This window comes from Pseudophryne corroboree, chromosome 1 (genome assembly GCF_028390025.1).
Source record: "Pseudophryne corroboree isolate aPseCor3 chromosome 1, aPseCor3.hap2, whole genome shotgun sequence".
Classification (NCBI taxonomy): domain Eukaryota; kingdom Metazoa; phylum Chordata; class Amphibia; order Anura; family Myobatrachidae; genus Pseudophryne; species Pseudophryne corroboree.
In genome coordinates, this window is record NC_086444.1 from 555,545,261 (window position 1) to 555,564,472 (window position 19,212).

The window sequence follows — 19,212 nt, forward strand, 5'->3', positions numbered from 1 at the left end:
GCGGATACCGGACGCACGTCTAACACCAACATAGTTGTCAAGGACTCAGTTATCCGCTTTGCAGTAGGATGACTGCTGTGATATTTCATCTTCCTCGCAAAGGACTGTTGAACAGTCAATTGCTTACTGGAAGTAGTACAAGTGGGCTTACGACTTCCCCTCTGGGATGACCATCGACTCCCAGCGGCAACAACAGCTGCGCCAGCAGCAGTAGGCGTTACACGCAAGGATGCATCGGAGGAATCCCAGGCAGGAGAGGACTCGTCAGAATTGCCAGTGACATGGCCTGCAGGACTATTGGCATTCCTGGGGAAGGAGGAAATTGACACTGAGGGAGTTGGTGGGGTGGTTTGCGTGAGCTTGGTTACAAGAGGAAGGGATTTACTGGTCAGTGGACTGCTTCCGCTGTCACCCAAAGTTTTTGAACTTGTCACTGACTTATTATGAATGCGCTGCAGGTGACGTATAAGGGAGGATGTTCCGAGGTGGTTAACGTCCTTACCCCTACTTATTACAGCTTGACAAAGGGAACACACGGCTTGACACCTGTTGTCCGCATTTCTGGTGAAATACCTCCACACCGAAGAGCTGATTTTTTTGGTATTTTCACCTGGCATGTCAACGGCCATATTCCTCCCACGGACAACAGGTGTCTCCCCGGGTGCCTGACTTAAACAAACCACCTCACCATCAGAATCCTCCTGGTCAATTTCCTCCCCAGCGCCAGCAACACCCATATCCTCCTCATCCTGGTGTACTTCAACACTGACATCTTCAATCTGACTATCAGGAACTGGACTGCGGGTGCTCCTTCCAGCACTTGCAGGGGGCGTGCAAATGGTGGAAGGCGCATGCTCTTCACGTCCAGTGTTGGGAAGGTCAGGCATCGCAACCGACACAATTGGACTCTCCTTGTGGATTTGGGATTTCAAAGAACGCACAGTTCTTTGCGGTGCTTTTGCCAGCTTGAGTCTTTTCAGTTTTCTAGCGAGAGGCTGAGTGCTTCCATCCTCATGTGAAGCTGAACCACTAGCCATGAACATAGGCCAGGGCCTCAGCCGTTCCTTGCCACTCCGTGTGGTAAATGGCATATTGGCAAGTTTACGCTTCTCCTCCGACAATTTTATTTTAGGTTTTGGAGTCCTTTTTTTACTGATATTTGGTGTTTTGGTTTTGACATGCTCTGTACTATGCCATTGGGCATCGGCCTTGGCAGACGACGTTGCTGGCATTTCATCGTCTCGGCCATGACTAGTGGCAGCAGCTTCAGCACGAGGTGGAAGTGGATCTTGATCTTTCCCTAATTTTGGAACCTCAACATTTTTGTTCTCCATATTTTAATAGGCACAACTAAAAGGCACCTCAGGTAAACAATGGAGATGGATGGATTGGATACTAGTATACAATTATGGACGGGCTGCCGAGTGCCGACACAGAGGTAGCCACAGCCGTGAACTACCGCACTGTACTGTGTCTGCTGCTAATATATAGACTGGTTGATAAAGAGATAGTATACTCGTAACTAGTATGTATGTATAAAGAAAGAAAAAAAAACCACGGTTAGGTGGTATATACAATTATGGACGGGCTGCCGAGTGCCGACACAGAGGTAGCCACAGCCGTGAACTACCGCACTGTACTGTGTCTGCTGCTAATATATAGACTGGTTGATAAAGAGATAGTATACTCGTAACTAGTATGTATGTATAAAGAAAGAAAAAAAAACCACGGTTAGGTGGTATATACAATTATGGACGGGCTGCCGAGTGCCGACACAGAGGTAGCCACAGCCGTGAACTACCGCACTGTACTGTGTCTGCTGCTAATATATAGACTGGTTGATAAAGAGATAGTATACTCGTAACTAGTATGTATGTATAAAGAAAGAAAAAAAAACCACGGTTAGGTGGTATATACAATTATGGACGGGCTGCCGAGTGCCGACACAGAGGTAGCCACAGCCGTGAACTACCGCACTGTACTGTGTCTGCTGCTAATATATAGACTGGTTGATAAAGAGATAGTATACTCGTAACTAGTATGTATGTATAAAGAAAGAAAAAAAAACCACGGTTAGGTGGTATATACAATTATGGACGGGCTGCCGAGTGCCGACACAGAGGTAGCCACAGCCGTGAACTACCGCACTGTACTGTGTCTGCTGCTAATATATAGACTGGTTGATAAAGAGATAGTATACTCGTAACTAGTATGTATGTATAAAGAAAGAAAAAAAAACCACGGTTAGGTGGTATATACAATTATGGACGGGCTGCCGAGTGCCGACACAGAGGTAGCCACAGCCGTGAACTACCGCACTGTACTGTGTCTGCTGCTAATATATAGACTGGTTGATAAAGAGATAGTATACTCGTAACTAGTATGTATGTATAAAGAAAGAAAAAAAAACCACGGTTAGGTGGTATATACAATTATGGACGGGCTGCCGAGTGCCGACACAGAGGTAGCCACAGCCGTGAACTACCGCACTGTACTGTGTCTGCTGCTAATATATAGACTGGTTGATAAAGAGATAGTATACTCGTAACTAGTATGTATGTATAAAGAAAGAAAAAAAAACCACGGTTAGGTGGTATATACAATTATGGACGGGCTGCCGAGTGCCGACACAGAGGTAGCCACAGCCGTGAACTACCGCACTGTACTGTGTCTGCTGCTAATATATAGACTGGTTGATAAAGAGATAGTATACTCGTAACTAGTATGTATGTATAAAGAAAGAAAAAAAAAACACGGTTAGGTGGTATATACAATTATGGACGGGCTGCCGAGTGCCGACACAGAGGTAGCCACAGCCGTGAACTACCGCACTGTACTGTGTCTGCTGCTAATATATAGACTGGTTGATAAAGAGATAGTATACTCGTAACTAGTATGTATGTATAAAGAAAGAAAAAAAAACCACGGTTAGGTGGTATATACAATTATGGACGGGCTGCCGAGTGCCGACACAGAGGTAGCCACAGCCGTGAACTACCGCACTGTACTGTGTCTGCTGCTAATATATAGACTGGTTGATAAAGAGATAGTATACTCGTAACTAGTATGTATGTATAAAGAAAGAAAAAAAAACCACGGTTAGGTGGTATATACAATTATGGACGGGCTGCCGAGTGCCGACACAGAGGTAGCCACAGCCGTGAACTACCGCACTGTACTGTGTCTGCTGCTAATATATAGACTGGTTGATAAAGAGATAGTATACTCGTAACTAGTATGTATGTATAAAGAAAGAAAAAAAAACCACGGTTAGGTGGTATATACAATTATGGACGGGCTGCCGAGTGCCGACACAGAGGTAGCCACAGCCGTGAACTACCGCACTGTACTGTGTCTGCTGCTAATATATAGACTGGTTGATAAAGAGATAGTATACTCGTAACTAGTATGTATGTATAAAGAAAGAAAAAAAAACCACGGTTAGGTGGTATATACAATTATGGACGGGCTGCCGAGTGCCGACACAGAGGTAGCCACAGCCGTGAACTACCGCACTGTACTGTGTCTGCTGCTAATATATAGACTGGTTGATAAAGAGATAGTATACTCGTAACTAGTATGTATGTATAAAGAAAGAAAAAAAAACCACGGTTAGGTGGTATATACAATTATGGACGGGCTGCCGAGTGCCGACACAGAGGTAGCCACAGCCGTGAACTACCGCACTGTACTGTGTCTGCTGCTAATATAGACTGGTTGATAAAGAGATAGTATACTACTAATATTATATACTGGTGGTCAGGTGACTGGTCACTAGTCACACTGGCAGTGGCACTCCTGCAGCAAAAGTGTGCACTGTTTAATTTTAATATAATATTAGGTACTCCTGGCTCCTGCTATAACCTATAACTGGCACTGCAGTAGTGCTCCCCAGTCTCCCCCACAATTATAAGCTGTGTGAGCTGAGCAGTCAGACAGATATATAATATATATATAGATGATGCAGCACACTGGCCTGAGCCTGAGCAGTGCACACAGATATGGTATGTGACTGACTGAGTCACTGTGTGTATCGCTTTTTTCAGGCAGAGAACGGATATATTAAATAAACTGCACTGTGTGTCTGGTGGTCACTCACTATATAATATATTATGTACTCCTGGCTCCTGCTATAACCTATAACTGGCACTGCAGTAGTGCTCCCCAGTCTCCCCCACAATTATAAGCTGTGTGAGCTGAGCAGTCAGACAGATATATATAATATTATATATAGATAATAGATGATGCAGCACACTGGCCTGAGCCTGAGCAGTGCACACAGATATGGTATGTGACTGAGTCACTGTGTGCTGTGTATCGCTTTTTTCAGGCAGAGAACGGATTATAAATAAAAGTGGTGGTCACTGGTCACTATCAGCAAAACTCTGCACTGTACACTACTGAGTACTCCTAATGCTCCCCAAAATTAGTAAATCAAGTGTCTCTCTAATCTATTCTAATTCTAAACGGAGAGGACGCCAGCCACGTCCTCTCCCTATCAATCTCAATGCACGTGTGAAAATGGCGGCGACGCGGGCTCCTTATATAGAATCCGAGTCTCGCGATAGAATCCGAGCCTCGCGAGAATCCGACAGCGTCATGATGACGTTCGGGCGCGCTCGGGTTAACCGAGCAAGGCGGGAAGATCCGAGTCGCTCGGACCCGTGAAAAAAAACATGAAGTTCTGGCGGGTTCGGATTCAGAGAAACCGAACCCGCTCATCTCTAATATGACATCATGACATTGAGTCATCAAACCCTTGCCCACTCAGGTTCTCTTGTACAGTTGGACATATTTGCACACATAAAATACACATAAAATGTATGCAGCAGAAATGGTGCTATTACATGAAACGCATGTGTATTAAGATACATATACTTTAGTGTAGTATAGTATGCAGTGGTGACTTTCCCAATAGGCACTTGAGGCACGTGCCTAGGGGCGGCACTTATTGGGGGTGGCACTTGGATGCTTGTGTTGGTACTATCAGCCAAAAAATTACAAGTAACTTCAAAATATTTCCACTGTACTGTACCGTAGGCCATTTTGAATGGAGTGTAAATGGGCAGGACATGCACATACTGTCTCTGTAAGCTGTCCTACTTAGTAAATATGTATACATAATAAAACATAAAAAATGTCATAGTGGCTTTTTTTTATTATTCTATTAAAATGGCTATCATTAAATGAGGGCTTATAACCAATCAATACTGTATAAAATAATACAAATAGGCAGCCTGGGGGCGGCCATTACTGTTGAGGCTCCTGGTAGTGTGTTAGAATATATCTGCACTAGGATGCATTTAAAGAGCATTAAGATACAGCAGTACTTATCACAACTTTTCATACCTTCTCCAGCATAATGTTTTCATTCATTTTTTGTACTGTACTGGAGTATGCAAACTCTAGGGGTATACTGTATTTACTAAAGTTTGGGTTTACAGAAGTGGAGATGTTGCACATAGCAACCAATTACATTCTAGCTATTATCCTCTAGAACACAGGTTCTCAAACTCGGTCCTCAGGACCCCACACGGTGCATGTTTTGCAGGTCTCACAGAATCGCAAGTGAAATAATTAGTTCCACCTGTGGACCTTTTAAAATGTGTCAGTGAGTAATTAATTCACCTGTGCACCTGCTGGGTTACCTGCAAAACATGCACTGTGTGGGGTCCTGAGGGCCGAGTTTGAGAACCTATGCTCTAGAAGGTGTTAGATAAATGATAAGTAGAGTTTGATTGACTGCTACAGTATGGGCAATATCTTCACTTCTATAAACCCACACTTTAGTAGATATACTCCTTACACTCTTACGGGTGTATTCAATTACTGTCGAAAGCTAGTGTCTTGTTGAAAAGATGGCAGCTTCCAACATAAATAGGTCGGAAGGGGTTCCGACCTATTCAATAGGGGCTGATTTTTTCCGGCAAGTCAGGAATTCCCAACTTGCTGGTATTCTGCCGATCCACGTGCTTCTGTCGGAAATGGAGCCAAATCCGACTGGTTTTGGCCCCCTTTCCGACAAACTCAATCTGACTTGAAAACAAGTCGGATTGAGGTGAGGAGAGGAGCGGTGCTGCGGGCGGCTGGGGAGCTGAGATCGATGGCCAGTGGGGGGAGCTGGCTGCGGGGGACATGTCTGCGGCGGCGGGGGGAGCCCCCAGCCAGGCACCTCTCTCCCTGCAGCGCCTCCCTCGCCACCGCAGACATGTCCCCCGCAGCCAGCTCCCACCGATCTCTGCTCCCCCTACCGCCCGCAGCACCTCTCTTCCTGCAGCGCCTCCCCCCACTGCTCCACACATGTCCCCCGAAGCCAGCCCCTCCCACTCACGGCCACCGATCTCTGCTCCCCTGGCCACTGCTGTCAGCGCATCCGCTGCCGCTAACAGCAGTGGCAGGTCAGGACCCCGGGAACGGACAAATCTGAAAGTCAGATTTGGCCGTCCATTGAATAGGGGTTGTCGGATCCATTCCGACAACTGTATGTCGGAATGGATCCGACTCTTATTGAATATACCTCTTAAGGTTTGAAAAGTCTTGCATGAGAATGAACCTTTATAGACTCGTAACCATCAGATGCACCATGGTATGTTTGATAAAATTAAAAAGAGTTTGACATTATTCTGATCCAGATCTGTGTCACTTGATCAAAGAATTTATATTGGTTGGCTTACCATACAATCCCTTTAATCTTGGACACTAATAAATTACACTGGTTCTGTGGCTGGCTGACTTCAAGCCTACATTTCACCTGGTTTTAATCAGCCACAGAACCTGTCTACTCCATGAGTGCCCCGATTTAAAGGGATGATATGATAATACCATATATCGGTTACCCCTGTTTATCTTTGTTTTACTACTTTGGGTGGCACATCTGCCTCTCTGGGTGTCAGAGGAATGTGCTTTCACTTTATCTGTTTACCATTTGGCATTGTGTGATAGTAAGCTTGTGGTGCTTCGACTCTCCTTTTCACAGTTGCTGGTAGCCAATTTTCCCCATCTGTTTTGCATCTATGTTCTTGTCCTGCATCAAGTGCTGACAATGGCCTGGCAGTTTTATTGAAATACTTTATTGGTATCTCCTGGGGAATTTCTCTCTCCTTACTTATCTCTACATGTTGCAGAGTCAATCTTTCTAGGAGTAACTCTGATATCATTGGTTTTAAAAATCGTAAATGTCTGTCCATTAATAAATGAGCAGGAGAAAAAGTTACTTCAGTTGATATGTTTCAGTTGATTACAGTTGTTAGCTCTGGATATTATTACATTTCTTACTCATTTTCTTACTGTGCTTCACACTTTGTAAGTTCTTGACAATGCTTACATATTTCCCCACCAGATTTTGTCTACATAACCATTTTATTGTGAAGTCATGAAATGTGATATAGTGATGCATATTGCAAGAAACCCCATCACACATACCATGTTTTTCCAGAATTACTTTGAGATGTGATACACAATCTTCAGCAGAGATTCTGTCAGAGAGTTAATAAGCTTTCTTGCTAGAAACCACGGGTGCTTTGATGGGTAAGAGAATTGGTGCAAGGGGGAGAATGTGCAATAGAAAGACAAGCAGGTGAATATCTCCTTAACAATAGATAGCAGATTTATTACAGGTACTACAGCTGTACTATGTGCCATAGGGGGGGTACATACGACATCCTGGCGGATTAAATGCCGGCAGTCATATGACCGACACAGGTATCCCAAAGCAGAGAGGCGGGTAAGTATATTTACCCTCCCCCTTACCCTCCTAACCCTAACACTCCATTCACGTAGGCTAACCCTAAACTCCCCCCCCACCGCAGCCTAACCATCCTCTGCGCTGCCTAAACCTAACCCTCCCTTCCCGCAGTCTAACCCTAACCCTCCCTTTCCTGCAGCCTAACCCTAACCCTCCTTCCGCAGCCTAAACCTACCCACCCCATGCAGCTTACCAATCAGGTAATGGATCCCCCATAGTGGTGTACATGTTTGTGTGAGATGATTGTCAGAAGTTTTAAACAGGACCCATTGGCACTGCACACAATTTAGAGGCAGGAGGCTGACATGTAAAGATTGCTGCAAATGATGATGTACTGTACGGAGATAGGTGCTGCCTTGGCATAATAAGGAGTCCTGTATCAGAAACGCTGGCATACAGTAGGTAGAATGCTGGCTGGTCTAGCAAAAGCTGTAACTTGGCTCTAAATTACATTTATTATTTAATTTGTAGTCTCACAAAGAGACACGTTTGAATACATCTAGGCCTGTGGGTGCTTTGTAAGTAATGCTGGATGGTGTTGGTAAAATGCATGTTATTTAGACTGCTGTGTAAAACTTTTGCTTACCTCATTCGATTTATATTAGAGTGCCAAAGTTATGAAATTAGAATAACGATGCACATTAGAGAATGGCCTGACCATAGTTTTGCATAGGATTCCACCAATTACTTATGCCACAGAGAGAGAGAGAGACATGACCAGACAGTGGACAGAGGGGAGCAGACTTGTCCACAGCAAAACAAAGGGTCAGTGTGCTGGCACTGTGTCAGCGTCTGGGTCTGGGGCAGAAAGCAAAATTATATAAACGGGGGACAGCAGTGATTGGGATGGGGAAGAAAATTGCTGATTATGCATAAAGGGGGAGGGAGAGGGGGAGGGGTGTTTGCAGTGTATCAGTGACTGGGTTGGGTGCAGAAAAATTAAATTATTTGAAGTCGGGATAGTGACTAGGGTGGGGCAGAAAATTAATAATTATGCATAAAGGGGGAGGCGGTCAAGTTGTGCTGCAGTCCTCATTAAACAGGCTGCCAGAAACCGCAGGGACTATCAACAGCGTTAGCATGGCGCTAAACCATGAAGGATAGTGGGAAGCCCTATCACCATCCAAAACATCTGTTTTCACTGGAGAAATGGCATTTAACCATTTAATAAATAGCACACTAAACTGGATTGTGTTAATCATATTGTTGTAAGAAGCTTTAAGTTGCTGTACTGTATTTATTTAAGACAGATATTTACTAGTGAATTCCCAAGAATATCCAGATTTTTTTTTTTATAATCAACTAATCATGTCTTTATATTAATAGTAGTATGCTACTGAATCATGTCTTAAACAAAACAGAACATCATTTACAAATACCAAAAAGTTAATAACCATCATCTCAGTGTAGAGTAGTCTGCTCTACTATTTTTAACAGACAGCATTTGTCTCTTCTTTTGATTATGGAAAATTGCAAATTACCTAAATGATGCCAGACGGCTGTTTGTTTTGTGAAGCAGCCCATCAGTAGGGAATCCAAGTGTAACAGATTATTCCATCAAGTAGGAATGATGATAGTTGAAATAAGAGCAACATGATGACTGATGGCAAAACAGATAACTTAAAAATAGACAATTTTCTACACTGATGACAAAAGTAAAAGGAAACCATTATGATGTAACAAAATTACTTAATGAGACAATTGCTTTTATTCTATATAATTAGCAGCAAACTTCACAAAAAATTAGTGATTATATTACAACTTACTTTACGGATAAAAAATTTTTTTTTAAATATCCAACTCTGCCATATGTAATGTTTCAGTACTATTGAAAAGAAAAAGTTTTTTTTATTCTCCTAAGGTATAGCCGCAATTCTCCCCCCCCCCCCCCCCCAGTGTGTAAAGCCAAGGGGGTGGTGTTCCATAGCAGCTGTGTCCAGCCTAGCTTCCTGCTCCTGGTTATTATCGAGTGGCTGGACAGTGTGATGCCTGGGTCTCGCTTTCTTTGCTAGGGGTGGTTGTCATTGCTTGGGGTTATTTGTATGAAAAAAAGAAATGGCTTCATTTGTTTACAGTTCAGAGCAGTGGTAAACTGACCAGAATGCAAATCTCAGGCTCATGGTTCCCATACACTAGACAATATTATAAGCGATTTGGCTGTGCCTGTGATCAATAGTGATAACGATGCTTGGTCCCACCGGTCGTTTGTCGTATCTTTAGATCTTCCCTGCTGTACAGAAGATCTGAAGCTATCGTTAACAACAGCATGCTCTTGGATGTGGCCACTCCTAGATCTTTTGCAAGATCTTTAGATCTATCTTTTGTGTATTGCACTATATGCATCAGGCCTAGGCCCGGATAAATAGTACCTGCTCAGGGAAAAACGCGTGATTTTTAGAGGGGGGTTTCCGTACATGTTGTATGATTTATTTATTTATCTATCTATATACCATGCACTGATATATATAATATATATATATATATATATATATAGAGAGAGAGAGAGAGAGAGAGAGAAAGAGAGAGAGAGAGAGAGAGAGAGAGAGAGACCTGAATAGGTCGGTACTCCAAAAAAATATGACAACTGCCTCGGTGCCCTCCTTATGTAGATACACTATCACTGAGGTCCCTTAGAGAGGGGTGAGCATCAGCCCACTCCCTATGTTTGAAGAACCAGGCGGCACTCAGAGGACTGCTTTAGAAATTATGTAGTTTTTAGTGAAGAATCACAAGTGAAAATGGCAGCTTTGCCATTTTCACTTGTGATTCTTCACTAAAAACTACATTATTTCTACAGCAGTCCTCTGAGTGCCGCCTGGTTCTTCAAACATAGGGAGTGGGCTGATGCTCACCCCTCTCTAAGGGACCTCAGTGATCGTATATATATATATATAATTATATATATACACACAAACAACACAAACAGTATATTACATATATTACATACAGTATATTACATAGAGAAAATTGGAGATGGCACTATATATTGAGACTGCACCAAAAGAATAAAAATAATTACCTGCCTTTTATATGTTACTCTGCCCATCACATGTCGCCACCATGCGCTTTGCTTGCCATTTATATATCCTGAATGCTCTTTATATGCCCATCAGATGTCCCACACATATCTCATTACACCTGTATGCCTCCCTCATGCCCCTTATATACCCCTGCGGTGGCGGGCCCAGCGCTGCTGGTGATGGAGTGGTGTAGAGCACGTAAGCCTGCATGGTGCACACTGATAGAGGAGAGGAGCTGCGTGCACAAGTGCCGCACACGTCTCCGACCACTTACTTGTCATCATGCGGGCTGCTGAGCCCCGGAACAATGGACCAGGAACCCGGCAAAGCAGAGAGCAGGGCACTCACACAGTGCAGGAGAAGTTGGAGTGATGGCCAGGCGTGATCGGCAGCTTGTGATGAAAATGCCAATCACTCTATGCTGTTTAGTGTTGCATAGGACGTGAGTGGAGCTGCTGCTGGATGTGCACAGCATTTTACCTAGGCCATCTGTGCATATGGTGTAGAGAGCTCTGCTGATCCGAGAAGCTTTCTGGCTGCAGCAGCTCCGATAGTGCCCGCGTGTGGTCTAGGGCCAGTGCAGAGATGGAGACAGGACTGTCTCCATCTATGAAAAACAAATTTGGTCTGTCAGGGGGGGTTTCTGGGTACTCAGAAACCCCCTCTACATGTGCCACTGCTGCTCCTCCTCTCTTGGCACCACTGTATGTGCAGGGGCATCTACTTATTGGATCCAGTGGTGGGAGAGGCGGAGCTGCAGCTGTGCTTAACCCAAAAAGAACACAGAGTAAGTTTTAAGCTGGTCAAACTACTAGTAAGCACCTTAGAGAATTTAACTCATCTCTACATTCAGACTCTATATGTGGACTCAATGGGCACTTGCCCAAATGCCCCATGATCCAAAGGGCTCATGCTGTGCCAGAGATGCTGGGAGTGTGAACACACACACTCTCACTCTCTCCTGACTACCCTGTGTAATGTGTGTATGGGGCTACCTGGCTTAATGTGTCTATAAGGGCTACCTGGCATACTGTGTATATAAGGACAACCTGGCATAATGTGTATATGGGGCTACCTGGTGTAATGTGTATATTGGGCTACCTAGTGTAATGTGTATATGGGGCTACCTGGTGTAATGTGTATATAAGGGCTATATGAAATTATGTGTATAAGGGGCTGCCTAGCATAATGTGTGTATGGGGCTACTTTGCTTAATATGTATGTAAGGGCTACCTGGCATGTGTATATAAGGGATACCTGGTGTAATGTGTATATGGGGCTACCTGGCATAATGTGTATATGGGGCTACCTGGTGTAATTTGTATATAAGGGCTATCTGGAATAATGTGTATATAAGGGCTACCTGGTGTAATGTGTATATTGGGCTACCTGGAATAATGTAAATATAAGGGCTGCCTGGTGTTATGTGAGTATATAGGGCTACCTGGAATAATGTGTATAAGTGGCTACCTGACATAATGTGTATACGGGCTGCCTAGATAATGTGTGTATGGGGCTACCTGGCATAATGTGTGTATGGGGCTACCTGGTGCAATGTGTATAATGGGCTGCCTGGTGTAATGTGTATATAAGGGCTACGTGTATAATGGGCTACCTGTTATAATGTATATACAGATGGGTCCACAGTTATCTTGACTAGTTTTCTGCGCCTAGGCACAACATGACTTATTAGCATAAACCCTTCATCTATTGATCTCAACTGCAATACAATACAGAGAACAATACAGCAGGGGATTAAGTCATTACAGCACGGGATTAAGTCCGACTGGCCAGTCTCAGTTAATTTTATTAAAGGTCAAGATAAATGTGGACCCATCTGCATGTGGCTAACTGGCGTAATGTGTATAAGGGTCTGTCTAGCATAATGTGTGTATGGGGATACCTGGCTTAATGTGTATATAAGGGCTACCTGGCATGATATGTATATAAGTGCTACCTGGTGTAATGTGTATATGGGGCTACCTGGTGTAATGTGTATATGCGGATACCTGGTGTAATTTGTATATAAGTGCTACCTGGCATAATGTGTATATAAGGGCTACCTGGCATAAGGTGTATATAAGGGCTATCTGGCATAATGTGTGTATATGGGGCTAACTGGTGCAATGTGTATATGGGCTACCTGGCATAATGTGTGTATAGGGCTACCTGGCATAATGTGTATATAAGGGCTACCTGGTGTAATGTCTATCTAAGGACTATCTAGTGTAACGTTTATATGGGGCTACCTGGGGTAATGTGTGTGTATGGGGCTACATAGCGTAACATTTATATGGGGCTACATGGAATAATGTGTATATAGGGCTACCTGGCATAATGTGTATATAAGGGCTACCTGGTGTAATGTTTATATAAGGACTATCTAGTGTAAAGTTTATATGGGGCTACCTGGGGTAATGTGTGTATGGGGCTACCTGGCGTAACATTTATATGGGGCTACATGGCATAAGGTGTACAAGGGCTATGTGGCGTGATGTGTATAAAGGGTACTTGACATATTGTGTATAATGGGCTCCCATGTGTAAAGTGTATAATGGGCTATCTGGCCTAATGTGTGTATAAGGGACTCTACTGAGGTGCAATGTGTGTAAGGGGCTCTACCATGGCATAATTCAGGTTGCCACTGCAGGGAAGGTGATGGGGCTGGGCTGTGAGGAAGGTGAGGGTTGTGGATGGTGATGGGGCTGGAGGCTTAGGGTTGTGAGGTTGCTGTGGCTTAGGAAGGTGTGAAGGCTGTGGCTGAGGAAGGTGATGGGGCTGGGAGTTGAGGGTGGTGATGGGCTGGGTGCTGAGGAAGGTGATGGAGCTAGGGGCTGAGGAAGGTGATGGAGCTGGGGGCTGATGAAGGTGATGGAGCTGGGGGTTGGGGAAGGTGAGGGACTGAGGGCTGAGGAAGGTGATAGGGGCTGAAGATGGGCTGTGGCTGAGGAAGATGAGGGGCTGGGAGCAGAGGATGTGTCTGGGGGCTGAGGAAAGTGATGGGGCAGTGGCTGAGGATGGTGCCATGAGCTTACTTGCCCAGGACCCTACACTGTTGTTAAAATGGCCCTGCTTATCCCCTTACTTCAGGATAGCGATAGCAGATGGAAGTCCATAGAGAATGTATTTGCTTATTTAAATAAAGCATTTTTTTCGAATAAAAAAACAGCTTCATTATAATTGTTTTTATCATTTCTTTTGTTTAATGAATGTGGAAACGAAATGTAGAAATCCCAAGTCTACTGACCCAGGATTTCTTCCCGGGTATCTAGCAGGGTTTTTAGTGGGTAACATCCGGTAACACTGCAGTGGAAACAGCTCTTACCTGGGATTTTTGACCCAGGTAATTGAAAAAAGTCCTTCCAAGGCGCTGGCTGCTGAACTGTTCTGTCATGCTTAGGATGGGATAAGAATTAGCTGCTGATTCCTCTTCAAAATAGGTTTTTGTTAATGTCACAGTAGGCCCAAAGTATATGGTTTCGGGGGAGTCTTTATATGTGTGTGTATTTGTATATATATATATATATATATATATATATACAAATATGCCAACACCGCTGGTGTCTGTGAGTTATTTGCCAAGTGTTTGTGAGTGCCGCACCTTCGATCTTATATATGTGCAAGTTGCTAGATCTGAAGTTAACAGAAACTTTTGGCCTTAAAAGGCATACTGTCAACTAAAGAAGGCATTCTGTCAATGTATTGTATGGATTGAAAAAATGCAATTTTAAAGTTTTAATGCTTTTAAGACTTGTGTTCTAAATCATTTTTATGAATGGTTATTCTGGTAGTATCAAGAAACGGTTTTGTTTATATATAATATAAATTGGCTATCAACAAGTGTTGTATTCAAAGTAGGCACCCCTGTAGATAACTTTACTATCTATCTATCTATCTATCTATCTATCTATCTATCTATCTATCTATCTATCTATCTATCTATCTATATTTTTTTATATTTTTTTTTCCAAAGCCCAGCACTCACAATTCAGTATATAATTGCTGCGGTGCCCTCCGTAAAGAATGCAGGTATATAGACAGATAGAGGCGGCACTCGTTGGACTTCCCATACAAAGAAGGGCACTGTACTACCACTTGTACAGTACTAACGTTTCAGTTCTTTTAATCCTTCATCAGAGTACTCGACGAGTGCCATTTCTTTATGTATATATATATATATATATATATATATACACACGCATATATACACACACAGTGAAATTATAAATGTGATTTATGCACCTTATGCAAGAGTTATCTTGCTAACACTACAGTTATAGTATTTCCCTCTAAATATAAGGCACAGCAGAAGCATTGCAGTATTGCTGATGAGCAGAATCTGGCTCTGCTAGTGGTTGAGGAACTACAGGCCCAATCATGCCCTGGACTCTGGGCTCCTGGGTTACAGGGGAAACCCCTGGTGGGCCCCAGATTGTGCACTTGAATTATAAAATATACATATGTTTCCTTATACTGCACAGGACTCTGTCGTATTTTCTACAGTCCATTGCTGTTATTAAGCTGGTACATTATCATACATGCACTAGCAGTATTTACTATGTATGTATATATATATATATATATATATATATACACACATCTCAAGGGGCCCAGACCATGCATTAGTGGTTAGCCAAGCCTCTGAGCATGAAGCCCTACCACCCAGTGGCGTGCAGTGAGGTCAGTGGCTGGTGAGGCACTGCAGACATAATGTTGGTCAAGTCCGGCTGATGACCCCCTACTGCCGCCAAGCTGATGACCGCTAGCACCCCCAAGCCAATGCCAGTTACCACAAATGTCCCTGATGCGGCAGCTTGTGCAGGTGAGGGATCTTTTCAGATCCCTCCCTGCTGTATCCCCACCGTTTAACAGCTCAACAGGACAGAGGATGCAGGGACAGAACAGAGGGGTCAAGAGACAGGATTGACATGGGCAGGACAGAGGTAATGGAAGGACAGAACAGGGAGGTCGGAAGACAGAAGTGACAGGGACAGGACAGAGGTGAACTGTTGGGTAGATAAGGTGATAGGGTTGACTTACTTGTGAAAGACAGACAGAAGATGACAGGAGACAGCAGAAAACGAGACACAGAGGAAATAGACAGACAGGCAAACAGACAGAGGATGTGAGATGATTGTGGAAACAGACAGACCAGCAGATAGAGAATGTGAGAGGACAGAGGAAAGAGACAGACTGGCAGACAGAGGATGTGAGAGTATGGTGGAAAGAGAGACACAAAGGAAAGAGACAGACAGGCAGACAGACAGTGGATGTGAGAGGATGGTGGGAAGAGAGAGACAGACAGGCAGACATAGGGTGTAAGAAGATGGTGGGAAGAGAGACACAGATTAAAGAGACAGACCAGCAGGCAGAGGGTGTGAGTGGATGGCAGAAAAAGAGACACACAATAGACAGAGGATGTGAGAGGATGATAGAAAGATGAAGGCAAAAGCAGATACTTATGACAGAGAATATGTGTCATAAGTATCTTCTTTGTATTATTTTAATCATTAATGACAGGGGAGGCACTGTCTCCCCTGACTGCACCTCCCTGCTTCCATTGCATTTCCCAGGTGGGCCCTTGAAGCCCCAGTCCGACAATGCCTGGAGTTGCAGAGTCTTGCATTTCCCCAATAGTTGAACAAACACAGTGTGACTTCATCTTTGTGAGCCTGAATACAGGCCACTTTTAAGGACATCCACAGGTTTTGCTGGGCTTACCTGGGTTCAGTGGAAACGGAGACGACCCTGGAAAAACCCGGAATGAGGGTGCAGTGGAAATAGGTTCATGATCAAAAGACCTGCATAATGTACAACATAAACTGTAATTACTCATAGAATTTTTTTAACCATATACATGCTGTGATTTGTAAAACAAAAAACACCCCTCAAAAAATACACTTTACTATTGTAAAGTTGTTGTTTTTTAACTCAATAAACTTTTATTGTGAAAAAAGTACGTGTTATGCAAAACATCAAAGTTACCATATATACAGTAGGTTACAAAGTACTGTTTTTAAGATAACAAAAATACAAAGCAAAGGGGAAAAAGTATCGGGAAAAAATAAATAAATAACAAAGAATATAATTATCACATCTATAGAGAGAGGTAATGCATACACCTTATGGGGAAAATTATACTGTAGAAATAGTTGGGACTATATACACCAATGAAATAAAGTAAAAACGAACAACAATTAAGAGAGCACAGTTATCTGAGCAATATGTTCACCATAAAATTCAGGCCATAAGAACTAGTTAACTTTGGGCAGTGGTTCCCAGGTCTAATGAAGGGGTCCAGCAGGGCACCTTGTCCCTCCCCCATTACCTGGCAGCAGTAGCTGCAGCTCTTCTCCTTAGCCCAGCACACGCTGCTGGATGCTGGGCTGCAGTGTGACCAGAAAGGATATTAAAGTACTATTTTTTCTGAATTTTATTCCAAGGATGCATGGCCATGTCTCCTACAATTAGGCCACCCCCCCTGAAAAGTAGCTGGGCCCAGCCAGGCTCTTTACTGCCCTGACTATGGGGGACTTTGTGAACATAGAATATTTGAAACCTAGGGCTTCCATTTTGTGACTATGGATCATGGAGATAGTTTTCGATAATGGGGTAGGGTCAGATCTCTTCCAATATGAGAGCACCCAGAGCTACTCTCATAGCAATTATAATATGATTACTCACATATTTGTTATGTCGTTGCACAAATAGGGTAAAGTAGTTTCAAAATGCAATTTCAGGGAGGTGAGAAAGGTAATCTAAAGTGACCTGCTTAATCAAACGAAAACATCAACCCATAGTGATTGACTCACAGGACAAGTAAAAAAAAAATGGATCTGAGTCCTCTCCATCCTCCAGTTCCTCCAGCAGAATTTAGAGGATTCTGGACAGATTTATATTGTTTAGCTGGAGTATGGTATAAACTGTGTATCAGTTTGAAAAGCATTTCTGAGTGGTTTATACATTTGGACATCTTAAAAATGTTAGTAAGCAGCCCAACCCAATCCTCATCAGTAAGAGAAATTTGGTGATCTGCCGCCCATTTAGTTTAAATCACCAACTTCTTGTCTTTCAGAGAAGACAAAACAGTTCTAGACCACATAGAGATACCACTGTTGTGGTTCATCAAAGAGAATTTGGAGGCTATATAGGATGGAGGAGATTGTAAGGGTTGTCAACCAGCAGATTTAGAAGATATTCAATGTCTAACTTGAAGATATTTATAAAACTTGTTTGAGGGCAGTTCCTGAAGTTGGAGGAATGAATGATTTAAGTAGACAGTTGTTGTACAAATTCTGCACTGTCAATATACCTCGCTCTGGCCAACTACATAGAGACAAATTGGGGATTCATTTTGAAACTACTATTGTAGAGATATTAGAAGATGGAAGGGAAAACTCGCCATAGTGTTTAATCAACTTCTCCCTGGACAACTAAAGAATTTGATACACTCTTCAATCTAAAATATTGAGTGGGTTTGTTATAGGGATCAGTCCACAGATAGTCTTCCAAGGCAGTGGTTCCCAACCTCGGTCCTCAAGTACCCCCAACAGTTCATGTTTTCCAGGTCTCCGCACAGGATTGCAAGTGAAATAATTAGCTCCACCTGTGGGTCTTTTAAAATGGGTCAGTGAGTAATGAATACACCTGTTCAACTGCTAGGTGACCTGGAAAACATGAACTGTTGGGGGTACTTGAGGACCGAGGTTGGGAACCACTGTTCTAAGGGGAAAGGCATACTACAGAATTTTCAATGTCAGCCCAGGGTTTAATAGATGAGGGTGCAAGCCAATCCCTTAACTATTGCAAAGTTTTAAACTTTATTAAAAGAATGGCTTGTTGTGCACGTCAAAGAGAAAATTTCTGTTTACTTTTGCATAGTAAGTTTGTCTTATTATTGATAGTTACTTAATCTGTGGAAAAATCCCAGTTCTGGAAAGAGAATCACTTCTGCCTCTTCTAATCAGACCACATTCCAATATTACCATCTCTAGTCTGATACTTAATACAGTACAACAAATTAACCAGCCTAGGTTACCTTTTTCCCCTCTCTTGCAAAATTGCTTATTTTTGCAACACTAGTAGAAGAGCCCTTGTGTTAGTTGAATAAATAGTTAAACATCTGGTATTCATCTTATCGACAGATTTTTGACTCCATTTAGGCATGTGCAAACAATTGGTATAATAAAATGATGTACTTAAGGAAAGCTATGAAATTAAGTTGATATTCCTGCTACCACCAATGTGTGTATTGAATTAAATTGTAATGAGATTTAAAGAACAATTGAATGACTGAATAGACACAGCTACAAGATACTGTACATAATGTACAATATGTATCACTGACTAAAGGTGAAACATCCAGCTTGCAAATCGTTAATTCAGAACTCTCACAGTGCAGTTTTCCTGATGCAATGAAATATATTTCCTGTCTGAAATGCATTAGGA